Source organism: Castor canadensis, chromosome 6 (genome assembly GCF_047511655.1).
Source record: "Castor canadensis chromosome 6, mCasCan1.hap1v2, whole genome shotgun sequence".
In the NCBI taxonomy this organism is placed as follows: domain Eukaryota; kingdom Metazoa; phylum Chordata; class Mammalia; order Rodentia; family Castoridae; genus Castor; species Castor canadensis.
The window spans coordinates 170,639,788-170,656,054 of NC_133391.1; positions in this window are offsets into that span (position 1 = coordinate 170,639,788).

Here is a 16,267-nt window from a genome sequence, read left to right on the forward strand (position 1 = left end):
AGTCCATTTGCCACTCTTCAGATTAGCTGGGGTGAATTAATTAAGCCAGAATCCTTGATGACAAAGTCCTTCCCTCAGTGCTCTGAGTTTTTCTCTCTCCTCTTGCTATTGTCACTGAAAGAGCTTGAACTCTGAAATAGCCACTAATTCCTGTCCACCTTTACCCCTTCCTATTCAAAGCAACCCATAATATTTTGACTATGAGACCCCATTAACACAAAGCTTATTAAAGTCATGTAGAATGAATGAAACTACAAGAATAAAGATTTTGTGCTTAGAGTTAAAGACTAATAAATAATGTCTCCAAGGACCAATATCAGCATTGTTATTGTTATTGATCCTAATAATGTATATATATTAATGTTATCTAATAAGTAAATAACATGATAAAATAATTATTTGAAGTATTGTAAGCATAGAAGTTTCTGTTATGCAGAAAATACTAAAAGATAGATTTTCAAAAATTTTTTAATTAGCATACATTAATAATATGAGATTTCATTGTGATATTTCATATACGTGTACTGTGTACCTTGAACAGGTTCACCCCTCCATTATAATTCTATTCCTCCCCTCCTTCCCCCTTTTTAAGTGTTTGGTGGGCTTCATTATGTTGTCTCCATATGTACATTTGTAGCATACCTTGGTCCTCTCCGCCTGTTGGTATCCTTTCCTTCCCCCTCCCTCTTCTCTCTGACCCTCCCAGATAGCCTACTGTATCATTCATGTCCTATGAATAATTTCAAGTCCAGTTTCCACAAATGAGTCAGAACACGTGATTATTTGGCCTTTTGACTTGGCTTATGTCATTCAGCATGATGATCACCACTTACATCCATTTTCCTGCAAATGACATGATTTCATTTTCTTTAAAGTATTATTTCATGGAGTGTGTGTATGCGATATATTCATCTATACATCTAAAAGGAAAGTTTTTCAAAAAATTCTGCTGCCAAGAGCAAGAAGGGCGGTACTAGAAAAGAACGTCATAGTCTACTCTCTTGAATGTGGAAACAAAAATTCTTAACAAAATCTAAGAAAATTGAGCCAGCAAGTTAAAATAAACAAAACAGAAATTAAAACACACATGACCTACTTGGATTTTTCCTAGGAATTCAAGTTTAGTTTAATAAATCTTTTCCATGGAGACATAAGCACAATTGAGCAGTCCTACACAGAATGCACATGTACTCACACCATATTCACTTACAAATATACACAATACATATGCATATGTACGCACAGATACACACATGCACACAACATGCACACATGTCATGTCCCAATACCTTATAGTTAATTTTCTTTCAATCTGAACATAATGTGAATAATTAAAACTATGTATTTATGAAACTATCTCCAAAAGACATTTAAAACTACTTTTTTTTATTATTCATATGTGCATACAAGGCTTGGGTCATTTCTCCCCCCTGCCCCCACCCCCAACCTTACCACCCACTCCGCCCCCTCCCTCTCCCCCACAACCCCCTCAATACCCAGCAGAAACTATTTTGCCCTTATCTCCAATTTTGTTGAAGAGAGAGTATAAGCAATAATAGGAAGGAACAAGGGTTTTAGCTGGTTGAGATAAGGATAGCTATACAGGGAGTTGACTCACATTAACCTCCCATGCGTATGTGTTACCTTCTAGGTCAACTCTCCCTGATCCAACCTTTTCTCTAGTTCCTGGTCCCCTTCTCCTATTGGCCTCTGTTGCTTTTAAGGTATCTGCTTTAGTTTCTCTGCATTAAGGGCAACAAATGATAGCTAATTTTTTAGGTGTCTTACCTATCCTCACCCCTCCCTTGTGTGCTCTCGCTTTTATCATGTGCTCAAAGTCCAATCCCATTGTTGTGTTTGCCCTTGATCTAATGTCCACATATGAGGGAGAACATACGATTTTTGGTCTTTTGGGCCAGGCTAACCTTACTCAGAATGATGTTCTCCAATTCCATCCATATACCAGCGAATGATAACATTTCATTCTTCTTCATGGCTGCATAAAATTCCATTGTGTATAGATACCATATTTTCTTAACCCATTCGTCACTGGTGGGGCTTCTTGGCTGTTTCCATAACTTGGCTATTGTGAATAGTACCGCAATAAACATGGGTGTGCAGGTGCCTCTGGAGTAACCTGTGTCACAGTGTTTTGGGTATATCCCCAAGAGTGGTATTGCTGGATCAAATGGTAGATCAATGTCTAGCTTTTTAAGTAGCCTCCAAGTTTTTTTCCAGAGTGGTTGTACTAGTTTACATTCCCACCAGCAGTGTAAGAGGGTTCCTTTTTCCCCGCATCCTTGCCAACATCTGTTGTTGGTGGTGTTGCTAATGATGGCTGTTCTAACAGGGGTGAGGTGGAATCTTAGTGTGGTTTTAATTTGCATTTCCTTTATTGCTAGAGATGGTGAGCATTTTTTCATGTGTTTTTGGCCATTTGAATTTCTTCTTTTGAGAAAATTCTGTTTAGTTCACTTGCCCATTTCTTTATTGGTTCATTAGTAAAACTACTTAAATAAAAAAATCAAAGCAATGTATCTGGTAGAATATCTTGTGTTTAGAACAACATATAAAAGCAAAATAATTTATTACTTCTGTGTATATTTACCTATATGAATGCATATATGCATACCTATATACTAATATATATACGTGTGTACACATATTTGTATATATGCATATATACATAACATTATTCACACACTTACATATAATTTGCATATAAAACTAGAGAAATACTGCATTTGAAATTCTGGAAGGACCATTCCCATGAATATGAGGGTACTTTCTCCTATAATTTAATATTAAATTACAAAGACATTATAAAATGTTTTATGAATATCTTTGTTTTATCCCCACTGGAGTATATCTTGAGATTTGATAAGGAGTGGCTCAAGAGGAAGAACGTCTGCCTAGCAGGCATGAGGCCTGAGTTCAACACTCAGTGCTGACAACAGACTCTTGCTAATGAGAAGTGGAGAATATAGGTGAAAAGACATGTCACTGTACTGATCACATCAGTAAGTGTTGCCATGCTGTCCTTTGAAGTCTGCTCCAATCTATCTGCCCAGCCAATGATAGATGTTCCTGACATTGCCAATACAATGGGATGTGGTGTTCTTGTGTTTTCAATTTTTGCAAATCTTGTGGGGAAAAACCATATCCTGTGTTGTGATTTTCAGAGGCTCAACTTGGCTCTCAGGGAGGAGGTTGGGACTTGTCTGCAGCATTAGATTCCTCTCCTAGAACTTTCCTTGGTCTACTGGATTTTGGGTTTGATCCTCTATCTTCATATGCTGCAAATATTTTCTTTTCTTTTTTTTTTGTTTTAACTTAAACATGTCTTTGTTTACCTTTATTAGTTTTTTTATATAGTTTTATTATTCATATGTGCATACAAGGCTTGGGTCATTTCTCCCCCCTGCTCCCACCCCCAACCTTACCACCCACTCCGCCCCCTCCCTCTCCCCCACAACCCCCTCAATACCCAGCAGAAACTATTTTGCCCTTATCTCCAATTTTGTTGAAGAGAGAGTATAAGCAATAATAGGAAGGAACAAGGGTTTTAGCTGGTTGAGATAAGGATAGCTATACAGGGAGTTGACTCACATTAACCTCCCATGCGTATGTGTTACCTTCTAGGTCAACTCTCCCTGATCCAACCTTTTCTCTAGTTCCTGGTCCCCTTCTCCTATTGGCCTCTGTTGCTTTTAAGGTATCTGCTTTAGTTTCTCTGCATTAAGGGCAACAAATGATAGCTAATTTTTTAGGTGTCTTACCTATCCTCACCCCTCCCTTGTGTGCTCTCGCTTTTATCATGTGCTCAAAGTCCAATCCCATTGTTGTGTTTGCCCTTGATCTAATGTCCACATATGAGGGAGAACATACGATTTTTGGTCTTTTGGGCCAGGCTAACCTCACTCAGAATGATGTTCTCCAATTCCATCCATTTACCAGCGAATGATAACATTTCATTCTTCTTCATGGCTGTATAAAATTCCATTGTGTATAGATACCACATTTTCTTAATCCATTCATCAGTAGTGGGGCATCTTGGCTATTTCCATAACTTGGCTATTGTGAATAGTGCCGCAATAAACATGGTTGTGCAAGTGCCTCTGGAGTAACCTGTGTCACAGTCTTTTGGGTATATCCCCAAGAGTGGTATTGCTGGATCAAATGGTAGATCAATGTTTAGATTTTTAAGAAGCCTCCAAATTTTTTTCCAGAGTGGTTGTACTAGTTTACATTCCCACCAGCAGTGTAAGAGGGTTCCTTTTTCCCCGCATCATCGCCAACACCTGTTGTTGGTGGTGTTGCTCATGATGGCTATTCTAACAGGGGTGAGGTGGAGTCTTAGTGTGGTTTTAATTGCTGCAAATATTTTCAATCTTGACTTCATATTTTAATTTTATAGTGAATTTGTCACATCCAAACATGTTTTTGTGATGTTAAATTTGTCCTTGTTTCTTTTATTATTTTGCCATGAAGAGAAAAACTTCGATTACAAAGTGTCTTTTCTATCCTAATGCTCAAATAAACATCTTATTTTCTTATATTTATATATTTTATATAATATTTACAGATTAGCTTTATGTTTAGCGCTTTGAAATTTCTGGAATTCACTTTCGTGACTGCTTTATTGACGACTTAAAATATCAACTTTATTATCAATTTCTTCATGTTTATGATAATAGAGATTTTTGCAATCTCTTTTTTGACTATCTCATATATTCAATGACTGACTTATTTTAACATTAACACCATAGTATATTAATTACTCTGGGCTTATAATATACCTTGCTACCTCGTATGGCAAATCCCAACTCTTGCCATTTATCTCATTCTTAGACATTTTTCCATATGATTTTATAATTAAATTATTAAGATAAATAAAAGAGTTCCTTGGAAATTTTTAGCAAAATTCATTTATTTTATAATTATAACAGAATTGCTCTTTTTTCACTCTTGAATCTGCCCAAATGGGAAGACCAAACTTTTTCTATAGTTATTAAATAGCTTGATGTTTTTTAACAACAAAAAATCAGCATTCCCTGTTGGAATTTCTTTTAGGTATTTTCCATGATTTTTAATGAGCATTGAATGTAGAATATCCAAGTGGCTATTACTTACAAAATACACTTCTCCCAGCAGCAACTCATATAGATCCACCAACTGTGATTTCCAGCAGTGACTCTGGAGACATAATCAAGACACTGCTATAAGTGACAGGGATTGATAACGTGGGGACCTTCTGACAAGCACCTGCAGGTCTCCTGGTTTTGTCCCCTAAGTGAACCAGGTCAGCTTCACACAGATTTGGTTTAGATCAAAGCTGAGGGGATTATTTGGACACTGAAGGCTTTCCACTTCCAGGAGTAAACCTCAAAACTCTGGGTTATTTGGCTTTGTATATCTTAAGAGAATGTCCTGTAGCTTTAAATTAATTTATTTTAATTCAGTTTCAAGGATATTATGCTAGAGAACACTTGACATTGTGATATTTACATATGTACTTCCAATGTATTTAATTAGATTCACCCCCTCCACCATTCTCCTCATTCCCCCTCCATCTTCTTGCAACAATTTCAACAGGTTTCATTGTTTAATTTCCATATATGTATACAAAGTTCATCAACCATATTTGCCTTGTTTTACTTACTTCTTTTACCCTTCCCCTCCTTCTTGTATCCAACCCTACACCTTCCTGTCCTTTACCTACTTTTCTTGATGTGTTCCCAAAGTTTAATTCATGCTATTGCTTGCAGCTATTGTAAATTCACTTTTCAGGACTGTTTAATACTCCATGGTGTGAGTTCATGATCCTATCAATATCTGTTTTGTTCCAAGTCTGCTCTTAGGAAGTGTGACTTAATTATTGTTAACTCTTGTAAGATGAGCTAAAGCTTATTTCCTTCTGGGCCACAGAGTATATGATTTCTAACTTTGAAAAAATGTCAAAACACATCTGTAATACATTTCAAGCATATTTATACCAGTTACAGTTATACCAGCTATTCATAAAAGATCTTATTACTGTAAATACCAATTATATCCAAACTTATAGAGTTTTACGTCTCATAATTTAACAAAACATACAGCAAAATCATTTTTATAATATTAGCTACTCAAAGCTTAATTTTTTAAGTAGGAAGTTTACATTTTAAAACACTGTTTTTTACTGTTTGATCTTTAAGTAGAAAATTTATGTTTCAGTTTGTCACTTCTTAGTCTCAAATGTTAAGCATGGCAACAGATTTTGAATTTGCCTTATTGATGTACTTAACCATCAAATAGCTACAAGATTTTTATAAGATATTATATCTGATAGGAAATTGGATACTGAGTTAGAGAATTTTGTGATATTTGTGCTTACAGCCTCAAAACAACCAATGAAATCTGATATAAAACCAAAAACTTTGGAGTATCTTGTCATCATATTACTGACATCTCTAAAGACTTCCCAAGAAGCTGTACTCGAGTAAAACTGCTGGTTTACATGGCATTGTCTCCACTCTTGAAAAGACACTATTTGAACACATTTGAATTTTTACAGTTTCATGTAAATTATGACTCCTACCATAGTCTCTCCTATTATTTTCCGAACCACAGGAAATCATCATTATTTTTGCCAAAATATTATGTCCCTCATATTGGAATAATGGAACTGGTTATTTCTCAGCAGTAGAGTGCTTGTCTAGCATGTGAAAGGCTCTGGATTTGAATGCAATGACATTAACTGTTTACTTACTATTTTTGTTACAATACAATAGCAGAACATTTAATATGACTTATTTTTTGGTGGAACAATGTTTTCCATCACTTGTGTTATGAAAGTTTCCTGAGAAAACTCAAAGTGTGTTTCGCTTTTTAATTCATGGCTACACTGACAACCTCTCCCTTTAACTCATTGAGTGTCTAACCCTTGACTGCTTGGTGTCTGCCCCTGAGGGCCATTAAGTTTTTACATTTATTCCTCACCTCTCCCACTATGCCTTTTGCTCTCACCTGTTTGCTGACACCTTTTTGTGTATTTTTTGGCTCCAGACTTTCTACTGAGATTCAGACATTCCTGAAATCCATCCACCATGTGGGTCATTCTGACTCCCCAGAATACAGAGACATTCCATCTGTGCTCTGGAAGGCACAGTGATGGTGCCCAGAGAGTTACAAAGAGTGAAGTGCTGATGCCATGGCAGTGAAGTCTAAGTGTGCAAACAAGGAGAGCACCTTAGAAATTGGCTGATTTCTTAGGTATTGCATTTCATTGTGACAAGGAAATGAAATCCCATTTATGCTGCTGTGTTTTCATAGCTTGGCTAGAGTCTAGCAAGAAGATGGAGTGGGGCGAAGGCAATAAAGTTATAGGAACCCTTTAATGAAAAGAAGAGGTGAAACAGTAGTGGCAAAGACTCCAAAGAAAAACATATTGGGAATTATTCATGTGAACTTCATGTTCCTTCAAGAAATAATCCCTGTTTATACCTACATAAATTTTAATTCATAAACTTTGAAAGCTCAGGACCAGGTTGGATCAAGTCCAGACTTCCTGCCTTTGGGATTAAATAGGATGAAATATCTGTGGATTAAATATAAATATAAATATAAATATAGGATTAAATATCTCATCTTGAGCAGAACTGTCAATCTGCTTTTGGAATGTCATGTACCATACCATTCTTCCACAGCCTGGACTTGGAGAGGTTTTGTGTGCACACCAAGACCAAGGCAGCTGTAACAGGAGCCCATGTACCTTTTACTGCAAAGGTACTTGGCGCCGTTTCTGTCTGAGTCACCAGCTTAATGATCAGGAAAGTCCAACTTACCTACAAACGGTGGGAAAGTAGTGGAAAGTAGTGTTCTATCAGCAATCTGAATCCTAGCCACAACCCATGATTATTTCAGGGTTTTACACGTAAAGTTATGGCCATTTTTGTTTCTTCAGATACTGATTTTCTGGATTCCTTATTGCTTATATAAGAAAATTACATAAAATGAATTCAGTTATTGTGTTGTTGTTTCTGTGGGTGGATGAGATGCACTCCACCCAGATTCACAAAGGAATTCGCTTCCATGTTTACAGAACGCCATCAGAAGTCACGTGGCCACATAGGGACACTTCCTCTGGTTGGGGTGATCCTAAGGGGGAAGACTCAGTAGTGACATTGTGAGCAGGTAAAGGTTTGGTGACATCTGGGAAGGACTGGTCTTGCTACAATTCAGAGGCATTTTATTCAGGGTTCTCTTGTCCAGGAAAAAGAATGTACAGTGCACTTCATTTACAAGAAGGCTGTGAACAGTGAGAGCTCCTGGGGACACAAAGACATGTCCTCATTAAGCCTGAAAAGCAGTCCTCGTCCAGGTGTCCTTGAACACAGAAGCTGAGAATCTTAGTACTTTCTTTCAATTTTATTCTCTAATTTAAGGCAGTACTTTTTTGTTTGCCTTTGCCAGCTAACAATTTAGCTTTTGAAAAACTGAAGGATTGTAACCTGTCTCAGTCAAATTCATGCTAAGGTCAGCATGGGAACCAAGAGGATGGGTTTCTAAAGAAGGAAAAGCTGTTCGTGTGTTCATAAATGTGTGATAATTCTGCGACATGGAGGTCTTTTTCACTCTAGGTGAGAAGGCAAATGGCGTACAAAAGTGGAAAATTAAGGACCTGTGAGCAAAAAATTGAGATGTGAGTAGAAGACTAAAGATTGAATATGTTCTTCAGATGAGAAAAATAAGAATATCCTTTTTGAGAATTCAACTCATTGAAAATAAAACTCTGAATGTTCTTTGCTTCTTCAGTTGCATGGTGCAGGGACTTGAATGGAAGAAAATCTGTTCAAGGAAGGCAGCTATGTTCACCTCTGTACCACCAACACCCACCAAGGTCTCTTCATGGACCCTGTGAATATGGCCTTATTTGGAAAGAGGGTTTTCAAATATAATTAAGTTATGGATCTTGAGATGAAATCTACCTGGATTATCCAGACAGGTGCTAAATCCAGTGTCAAGTGTCCTTCAGACCCAAATAGGAGAGGGACAAAGAAGAGCAGATGGTCACGTGAAACCTGAGCCTGAACCCGGACTGATGCAGCCATAAGCCAAGCCACCAGAGCTGGACGACACAGACCCTCCCTAGAGCCTGTGGAAGGAGAGCATGCTAGGCTGCATCCCAAGCCTTACTCCAAATGCATCAACACACATACACACACACACACACACACACACACACACACACACACACACACATGTATGTGCATATATGGAAAGTAGACCAAGAGAGATGAGTTTAAAAAATGGTTAGTGCTTCCATGGGGGCTGGCAAGTCTGCAATCTGGAAATCCAGGCAAAGGTTGATGTTGACACCCTATATTGAATGCCTGAGGGCAGCAGGCTGCAAAGTTAGGGAGGGTTTTATGTTGCAATCTTGAGGCAGAGTGCCTTCTTCCTCAAGGAAACCTGTCCTTACTCCAAAAGTTTTCAACTGATTGGATGAAGCCTATCCGTTTTATGGAGGGTAATCTGCTGTATTCAAAATCTAGCCTCTTCATATGTCATAATCACGTGTAAAAGTTACCTTCACAGAAACAACTGGACTCTTGTCTGGCCAAACAACTGAACACTGTAGCATAGTCAACACATATAATTACTATCTAAGAGAGGTTAAGTGACTTTTCCAAGGCTGCACAGCTGGGAAGTGCTACAACCAGACTTGGAACCCAGAGGGTCCTAGAAAGAATCTACTCCACTCAGCCACTGTGCTAAGCTGATTTGGTTGCAAGTAGTGTATGAGTGCATTTCCATGTTTTGTGTCTTCAGAAATCAAATTTTATATACTAAAGAAAAAATTAAAAGCAATAATTTAGTGATAAGCTCAAACCTAAAAAATGAGCCCAAGATCAGAAGTGCTTCTGATTCAAACGTTTTCAACCTAGCAACTGAGAGCTCACACACTGCCTGAGCCTGGGCGGTGAGAGTACAAGGCTTCAATTAAAGTCACGGAGGGAGGGCAGAGGGACCAGTGCACCATGGAGGGCTGAATGCAGTGGCGGCAGACCCCGACTGGAGTGAAGGTAAAGACATGGATAGGAGCTCACTGCCTCCATGCCAAGGGTCATGGGTGATTCAGTTACTGGGTCCTGTTGTCCTTCTTTGCAGAGATATGGCATAGGTATTGAGCTTCAGCAATGATGTTCAAGCATTCTACAACTATTGTGAAGGGAAAACAACTAAGAAAAGAACTTGTTCCCCCACAAACATATCGAAAATCTCCAAGTCTTCTGATGCGTGTTTATACTAACTGCTTGGGTGTTTTTACCAACAAAATCTATTTTAAACAAAGGGAGTACAGTTGTGTCCAAATCATCCCGGAGAGCTGTGACCCAGGTCATGAGGCCTGGGGAGAGACTGGGACCTGGGGTACACAGGTACTAAACATCTTGACCCTACACAGTAAAGAAGATCAAAAACCCAGAGTTCTTCGGATGGATGTTGTTGTAAGGTTGGAAATGTTGCTATTTAATTAAAAAAAGATGAAATTTTGTATATTTATACATACATACATATATACATTACATGATATAAACATATATTACTATATGTAATCATCTATATCAGCTATCATCCTCGGTCTCCCTCCATAGAGGAGTAACTCCTGTTCTGAAAAAAAATAATTAAATGAACAATTTAACAATAATTATCAAAGCATCACACATTTTATGTGAAAACCAATCTCCTGGAACGCTAAGACTTCTGAGAAGGTGATCCTGGAGCTGTGCATTAAGTCATTGTCACTTATCGACACCAGGTGTGTCAAGGCCCTTCTTTGTGCCTGGCTCTTTCTCCAGCCCTGAAGCCAGAACAGTGCCAGTGCCTTAACTCTTCTGCAGTTGCTCAAAAGATACCAGAACTGCAACAGAAACCTAAGTGAGACAGCTTCAGAAGGAGCGCAGGTTCTGCAGCTGGAGCTTGACATAAGGTTGGGTATCAGAGGTAAATCTGGGGCCAGCAGTGAACTGTGGAGAGTGAGGAAGAACAGTGGAAGGGAACCCAAGCGGGAAAACAAAGGAAGGAAGGAATGCTCTTTATGAAAATCTCCCTGCATTCTGCCCTGCCGTTTCATTTTCTGAGAGATGAGACACAGGTGTCCTGAGAGTCTGGTTCTGCCCCCTGTCCTCCATGCTTTGTCTCTCTAGCTTCATCGTACAGTTGCACATACAAGTACTGCATTGCTTTCTTTGGTTGGATATGTATATGTCATCTTTTGCTTATCTGTCAGTTTATGGGCATTTGAGGTTTTATCCATTTTAGGCTATTATGAATAATGCTAAGGAATATTGGTGCACAAATTTTTTTGTGGTCCTATATTTTCAAGTATTGTACATATCTAACTACCACTAGAACAGCTCTGTTATAGAGTAATTGTATTTGTAACTTTTTGTAGAAGTGTTAGACTTTTTGCCAAGTTATTGGTGGCTAGTAACATTTTTTTCCTGTCCTGTCTTCATATCTTCATATCCTTCTCTCTGTCTGTGTCTGTCTCTCTCTCTGGGTGTGCATGTGTGAGAGAGATAATCTATAATCTTAAAATTCTTAACTTAAATCACATTTGCATAAACTCTGCCAGGCAAGGTCACATTCACAGGTTCCAGGGATTACAATGTGGACAAATGTAATGCTATTTCATCTAGATTTTCATATTTGTTGGCATGTAATTACTCAAAGTTTTCCTTCATAATCTTCTTATTAGTGCATTTAATTATACAGAAAATGGATTTCATAGTGATAGTGTCACACATACATACAATACACTTTGATCATGCTCACTCCTGATTACCTCCCCCTCCCTGTGAGTCCCTTCCCCTTCTCTCACAGTCTCCCTTCTAATTTCATGTTGTCCCTTTTCTCTCTGGGTTCCACATATGAGAGAAAACATTTGATACATATCTTTCTGAGTCTGACTAGTTTTGCTTAACATGAGAATCTCCAGTTTCATCCATCCTTTATTATTTAATCTTTGAAAAGTCTCTAATGACATCTCCTTTCCTTCCTGATTTCAGTAGATTGGAGATGTCAGTTGTGACCATTTTTCTGCCAGTTTTCTTACTGCTTAGAAGAAAGAACAGGTTTTAGAGGTCACTTCTTTGCCATATCAGAAAGGACTCTTAATAGTTGATATTTAATCATGGGATATATTCAATTATTTTAATGCCATCTTTTCTGTGCACCTCTCCCAAGACAATTCATGCAGTAGGCAACACATACAGTATAATACTTTCCTGTAGGATTATATATAATGTTTATCTTCTACCTGATGGAAGGTTGAACTCTGATAGCAGTGTTGTGACCTTTGAAAAACATTGAAAATCTGAAGAAAAATACAGATCATTATTCATTTTTAATTTTCATTTTTAGAATTGCTTTACTAGCATGAATTCATTGTGCACATTAATGGGGTTCATGATGGCATATTCAGGTGCACATGGTGTGCACTGATCTAATCCAATCTCCTTCTCCCCCCTCCCCCATCTCCAGTAACCACAGTTCTACTTTGAAGTCTATGTTTTTAATCATGTTCTTCATCAGCTCTCTCTCTTAGAATAAAAGCCTCTGTAACCACTTTTCAAATGTTTGCTTTTTCTTCTTAGCTGGGAAAAGAATTATGTCTAAAATCTTCAAAATGCCTGAATTCTTCAGAAAAGAAAATGCTATGTATTATTTTTATGAATTCCAGGATGCAGAAGTCACCTGTAGGCATACAAGGCACAGCTGCATTCTCATGTACTCCTTGTAAGTTCAGCAATAAGAAAGATACTAAAAAGATATCATGACTCTTTGAAACAAAATATGTCCTGTGTTTAGAAACACTTAAATGTCTGTCTTTGATCAACATAGTTAACCTATTTTCTTTTGTATAGTATATGACAATATTTTGTGACTCAGTTATTCTGAAGTAAATTATTATAGGTTTGTCAAATAATTCAACACCAAAAATCAACTTAAAATTTTTAGCTAATTTCAGATTTGAATTTAAAGTTAAAACTTGGTTTTACTTTTACTCTACTCATTGCATTAGTCCAAAGAATCTGTGTGTGTATGTATGTATGTGTATGTGTGCAGCCCATATTTTACTGCCTAGTCTAGTTGAGTATATTCTTTCAGTTTCCCTACCCACATTTATAAGAGACAGTACAACTCCCTCCAGGCCACAATATTACTATGCACCGTCTTGTTGACTCAAAGCATCTTATCTTTGCATGTGTAGTTCAGAAGACCAGTCCTCAGCACATTAATAACTATGAAAACATGGATGGCTTGGTGTTCCTGGTTCCAGTGCATTTTCTCACTTATGTGCATGTCGTGGGGACTGTGAAAGCACCAGCCTCAGAAGATAGGTCTCCACGGGGTGGAGTGGCCGCCTTCCATCCTGAGGGAAGGTGGCTAATTGTGCAATCATACTGCAGTGGAAGTGAGACATTCAGTAATTGGTTTGATTCATTGATTTTAAGCATCTTTTCAGAGGAAAGATGAATGGGTAGGGAGGGAGAAATAACCCAGCAGGATGTGGAGAAGAGGTGTTTTGGTCACTATTAATTTTGCCCCAGTGAATTTAGTTCTGCACAAATGACTCCTATTGACTGTGCAGCCACACTTACTTATGCCATCCTGTCTTTTGGAGTGGATACTTTGTACTTTTGCCAAGTTTTTATTTTGTAGTTGGTTAAGAGGTGGGTGTACAATCATCTTCCTTGAGCAGCAGTCTTAGAGGCAATGATGCATGGAAAAGAAGCAGAACTTGCAGGTAAGTTAAGGTCACTTTTCCTTAATGCGGTACATTTTTTGTTGTTGGCAAACAGCAGAACAGGCATATTCTCAAGCACAGAAATAATTCTGATAACATCTCTCCTGTCAAAATCTTGCAAAGTCATGTATCAATTATTGTTTGCTATGCTGCTTGGCACACCAAAGTTCCCAAACCCCACGACATTTTGACATTTAATGAGTAAGAAAATGACAGTTCATGCATTGGTTTTTCCCACTGAAAGAAATGAAATCTAATTCACACAGAATTCTGTAAATCACTAGTGAAGATAAAATTCTGTGTGCTTTCAGAAAGATACATGATCCACACTTAACCATGTATCTATCTGACTCCACAGAATAAGAAGGAGTTACATCTTATTCTGTGAATTTGGGCAGGAACACTGAAATAATATACTTATCTATACTAGATGGCAAAATATGTGAGTGTGTGTGCGTGCACACACTGGAGGCTGAGATTCTTCAGGCTGATGAAGTGAGTACAGTGAGATAAGATCACAGCCTTTGCCATGGTTTCCTTAAATTTTGGGAACCCTCTACTCTTGACTGATTTATGAATATGGAAGCAGAAGCCCCCTCTTTAGCTCTTCATCTCTGCCTGAGATCTATCAATGTGGTTGGTACAGAAGGAAAGAATAGTCCAGAATGGAGGCATGCGTAGATGGAATGAGAGCTGGAGAGTGCTGATAAGGCTTCCAAATAAATGGTCTGCTGGAGAGAAAGAAAGAAAATTGTACTCAATATTGTATCATACATAAACCTTCATCCAAATTAAATAATTTCCTGCTTTCTTCCTGGGTCCTAATCTCACCATGTAACCCATTCCTATCTACAGAACAAAAGTTCATTATGAGACACACTTTCCTCTGCCTTGGAATTTCCAGAGGAGTCTCCATATAATGGTTGACACTGAGGGCCTCCTGGGCTGTCCATCTTTGCTACTGACTAGCTGTATATGGTTCTAAGTCACATCTGTCTTTGATCTGGCCTATTCCACCCATAACCAGGTCCTCCAAATAAATCACAAAATAAGTCTTAAAAATATAGTAAAATTGAAATAATTTTCTGAATTTTATCAGACCACAATGGAATAAAACTAAAAATCAGTAGCATAAGAAACTGCAGAAATTATCAAAACACCTTGAAATTTAATGGTTAATTGAAGATCAGAAAGTTATCAAGGAAAAATCAATCCTAAAATTCATACAGAACCACAAAAAAACAAATCAATTCTGAACAAAAAGAGCAATGTGGGAGCTTCAAATTATACTCCTGAGATATAGTAACAAAACAAGCATTTTTTTGCAGGCACACAAACAAATGGAATAGCATAGAAGATTCAGAAATAAGTCCACACAACTATAGCCATCTGATTTTTAACCAATGCACCAAAACCACACATTGGAGAAAAGGTAGCCTCTTCAAGAAACCATGGTGGGAAAACTGGATACCAACATGTAGAAGATTGAAACTAGATTCCTTCACTTACCCTACACAAAAGTAAATTAAAAAATGGATCAAAGAGAATAATGTAAGATTTTAAACTTTTTTATATGCCAACAAGGAAAAGGCTGAAAAGGAAATCAGGATAATAATTCCATTCACAATAACCCAAAAAAAATCCAGGTATAAACTTAATCAAAGAAGTGAAAGATGTCTACAGAGAAAACCACAAAACCTGGAAGAAAGAAATTAAAAAAGACATAAGATGATGAAAAGATTTCCCATGTCCATGGATTGGTAAAATTAATATTGTGAAAATGGTTGTACTACCTAAAGCAATCTACATTGGATGCAATGTCCATCCAAGTCCTAACGTCATTCTTTACAGAAATAGAAAAATAAAGAGAAAGAGAGTGGGGGGAATGTTGAAAATTAGTACTGAACATAGAAAATGTTTGGAATCTCTGTCCCCATACCACCAGACAGAGTTCCCATTGTATTCAGAAGTTACTCAGCCTTGGTTTTTTTTTTTTTTATATTGCCTTGGCTATTTGTGGCCTCTTATGTTTCCATATAAATTTAACGATAGATTTTTCAATCTCTTTAATGAATGTCATTGGAATTTTGATGGGAATTGCATTAAACATGTAGATTACTTTTGGGAGTATAGACATTTTTACTATGTTGATTCTACCAATCCATGAGCATGGGAGATCTCTCCATTTTCTATAGTCTTCCTCAATCTCTTTCTTCAGAAGTTTATAGTTTTCCTTGTAGAGGTCATTCACATCCTTTGTTAGGGATATAAACTTTTTATCAAAGTTATTTTAATCCAAACACTTCATTTTAATTTTTTGGAAACATAACTAAAAATTGTTTGCTTTTATTTTCAAGTTAAAACTTATAATCTTTTTTTTTTCATTTTTCTTTTATTATTCATATGTGCATACAAGGCTTGGTTCATTTCTCCCCCATGCTCCCACCCCCTCCCTTACCACCCACTCCGCCC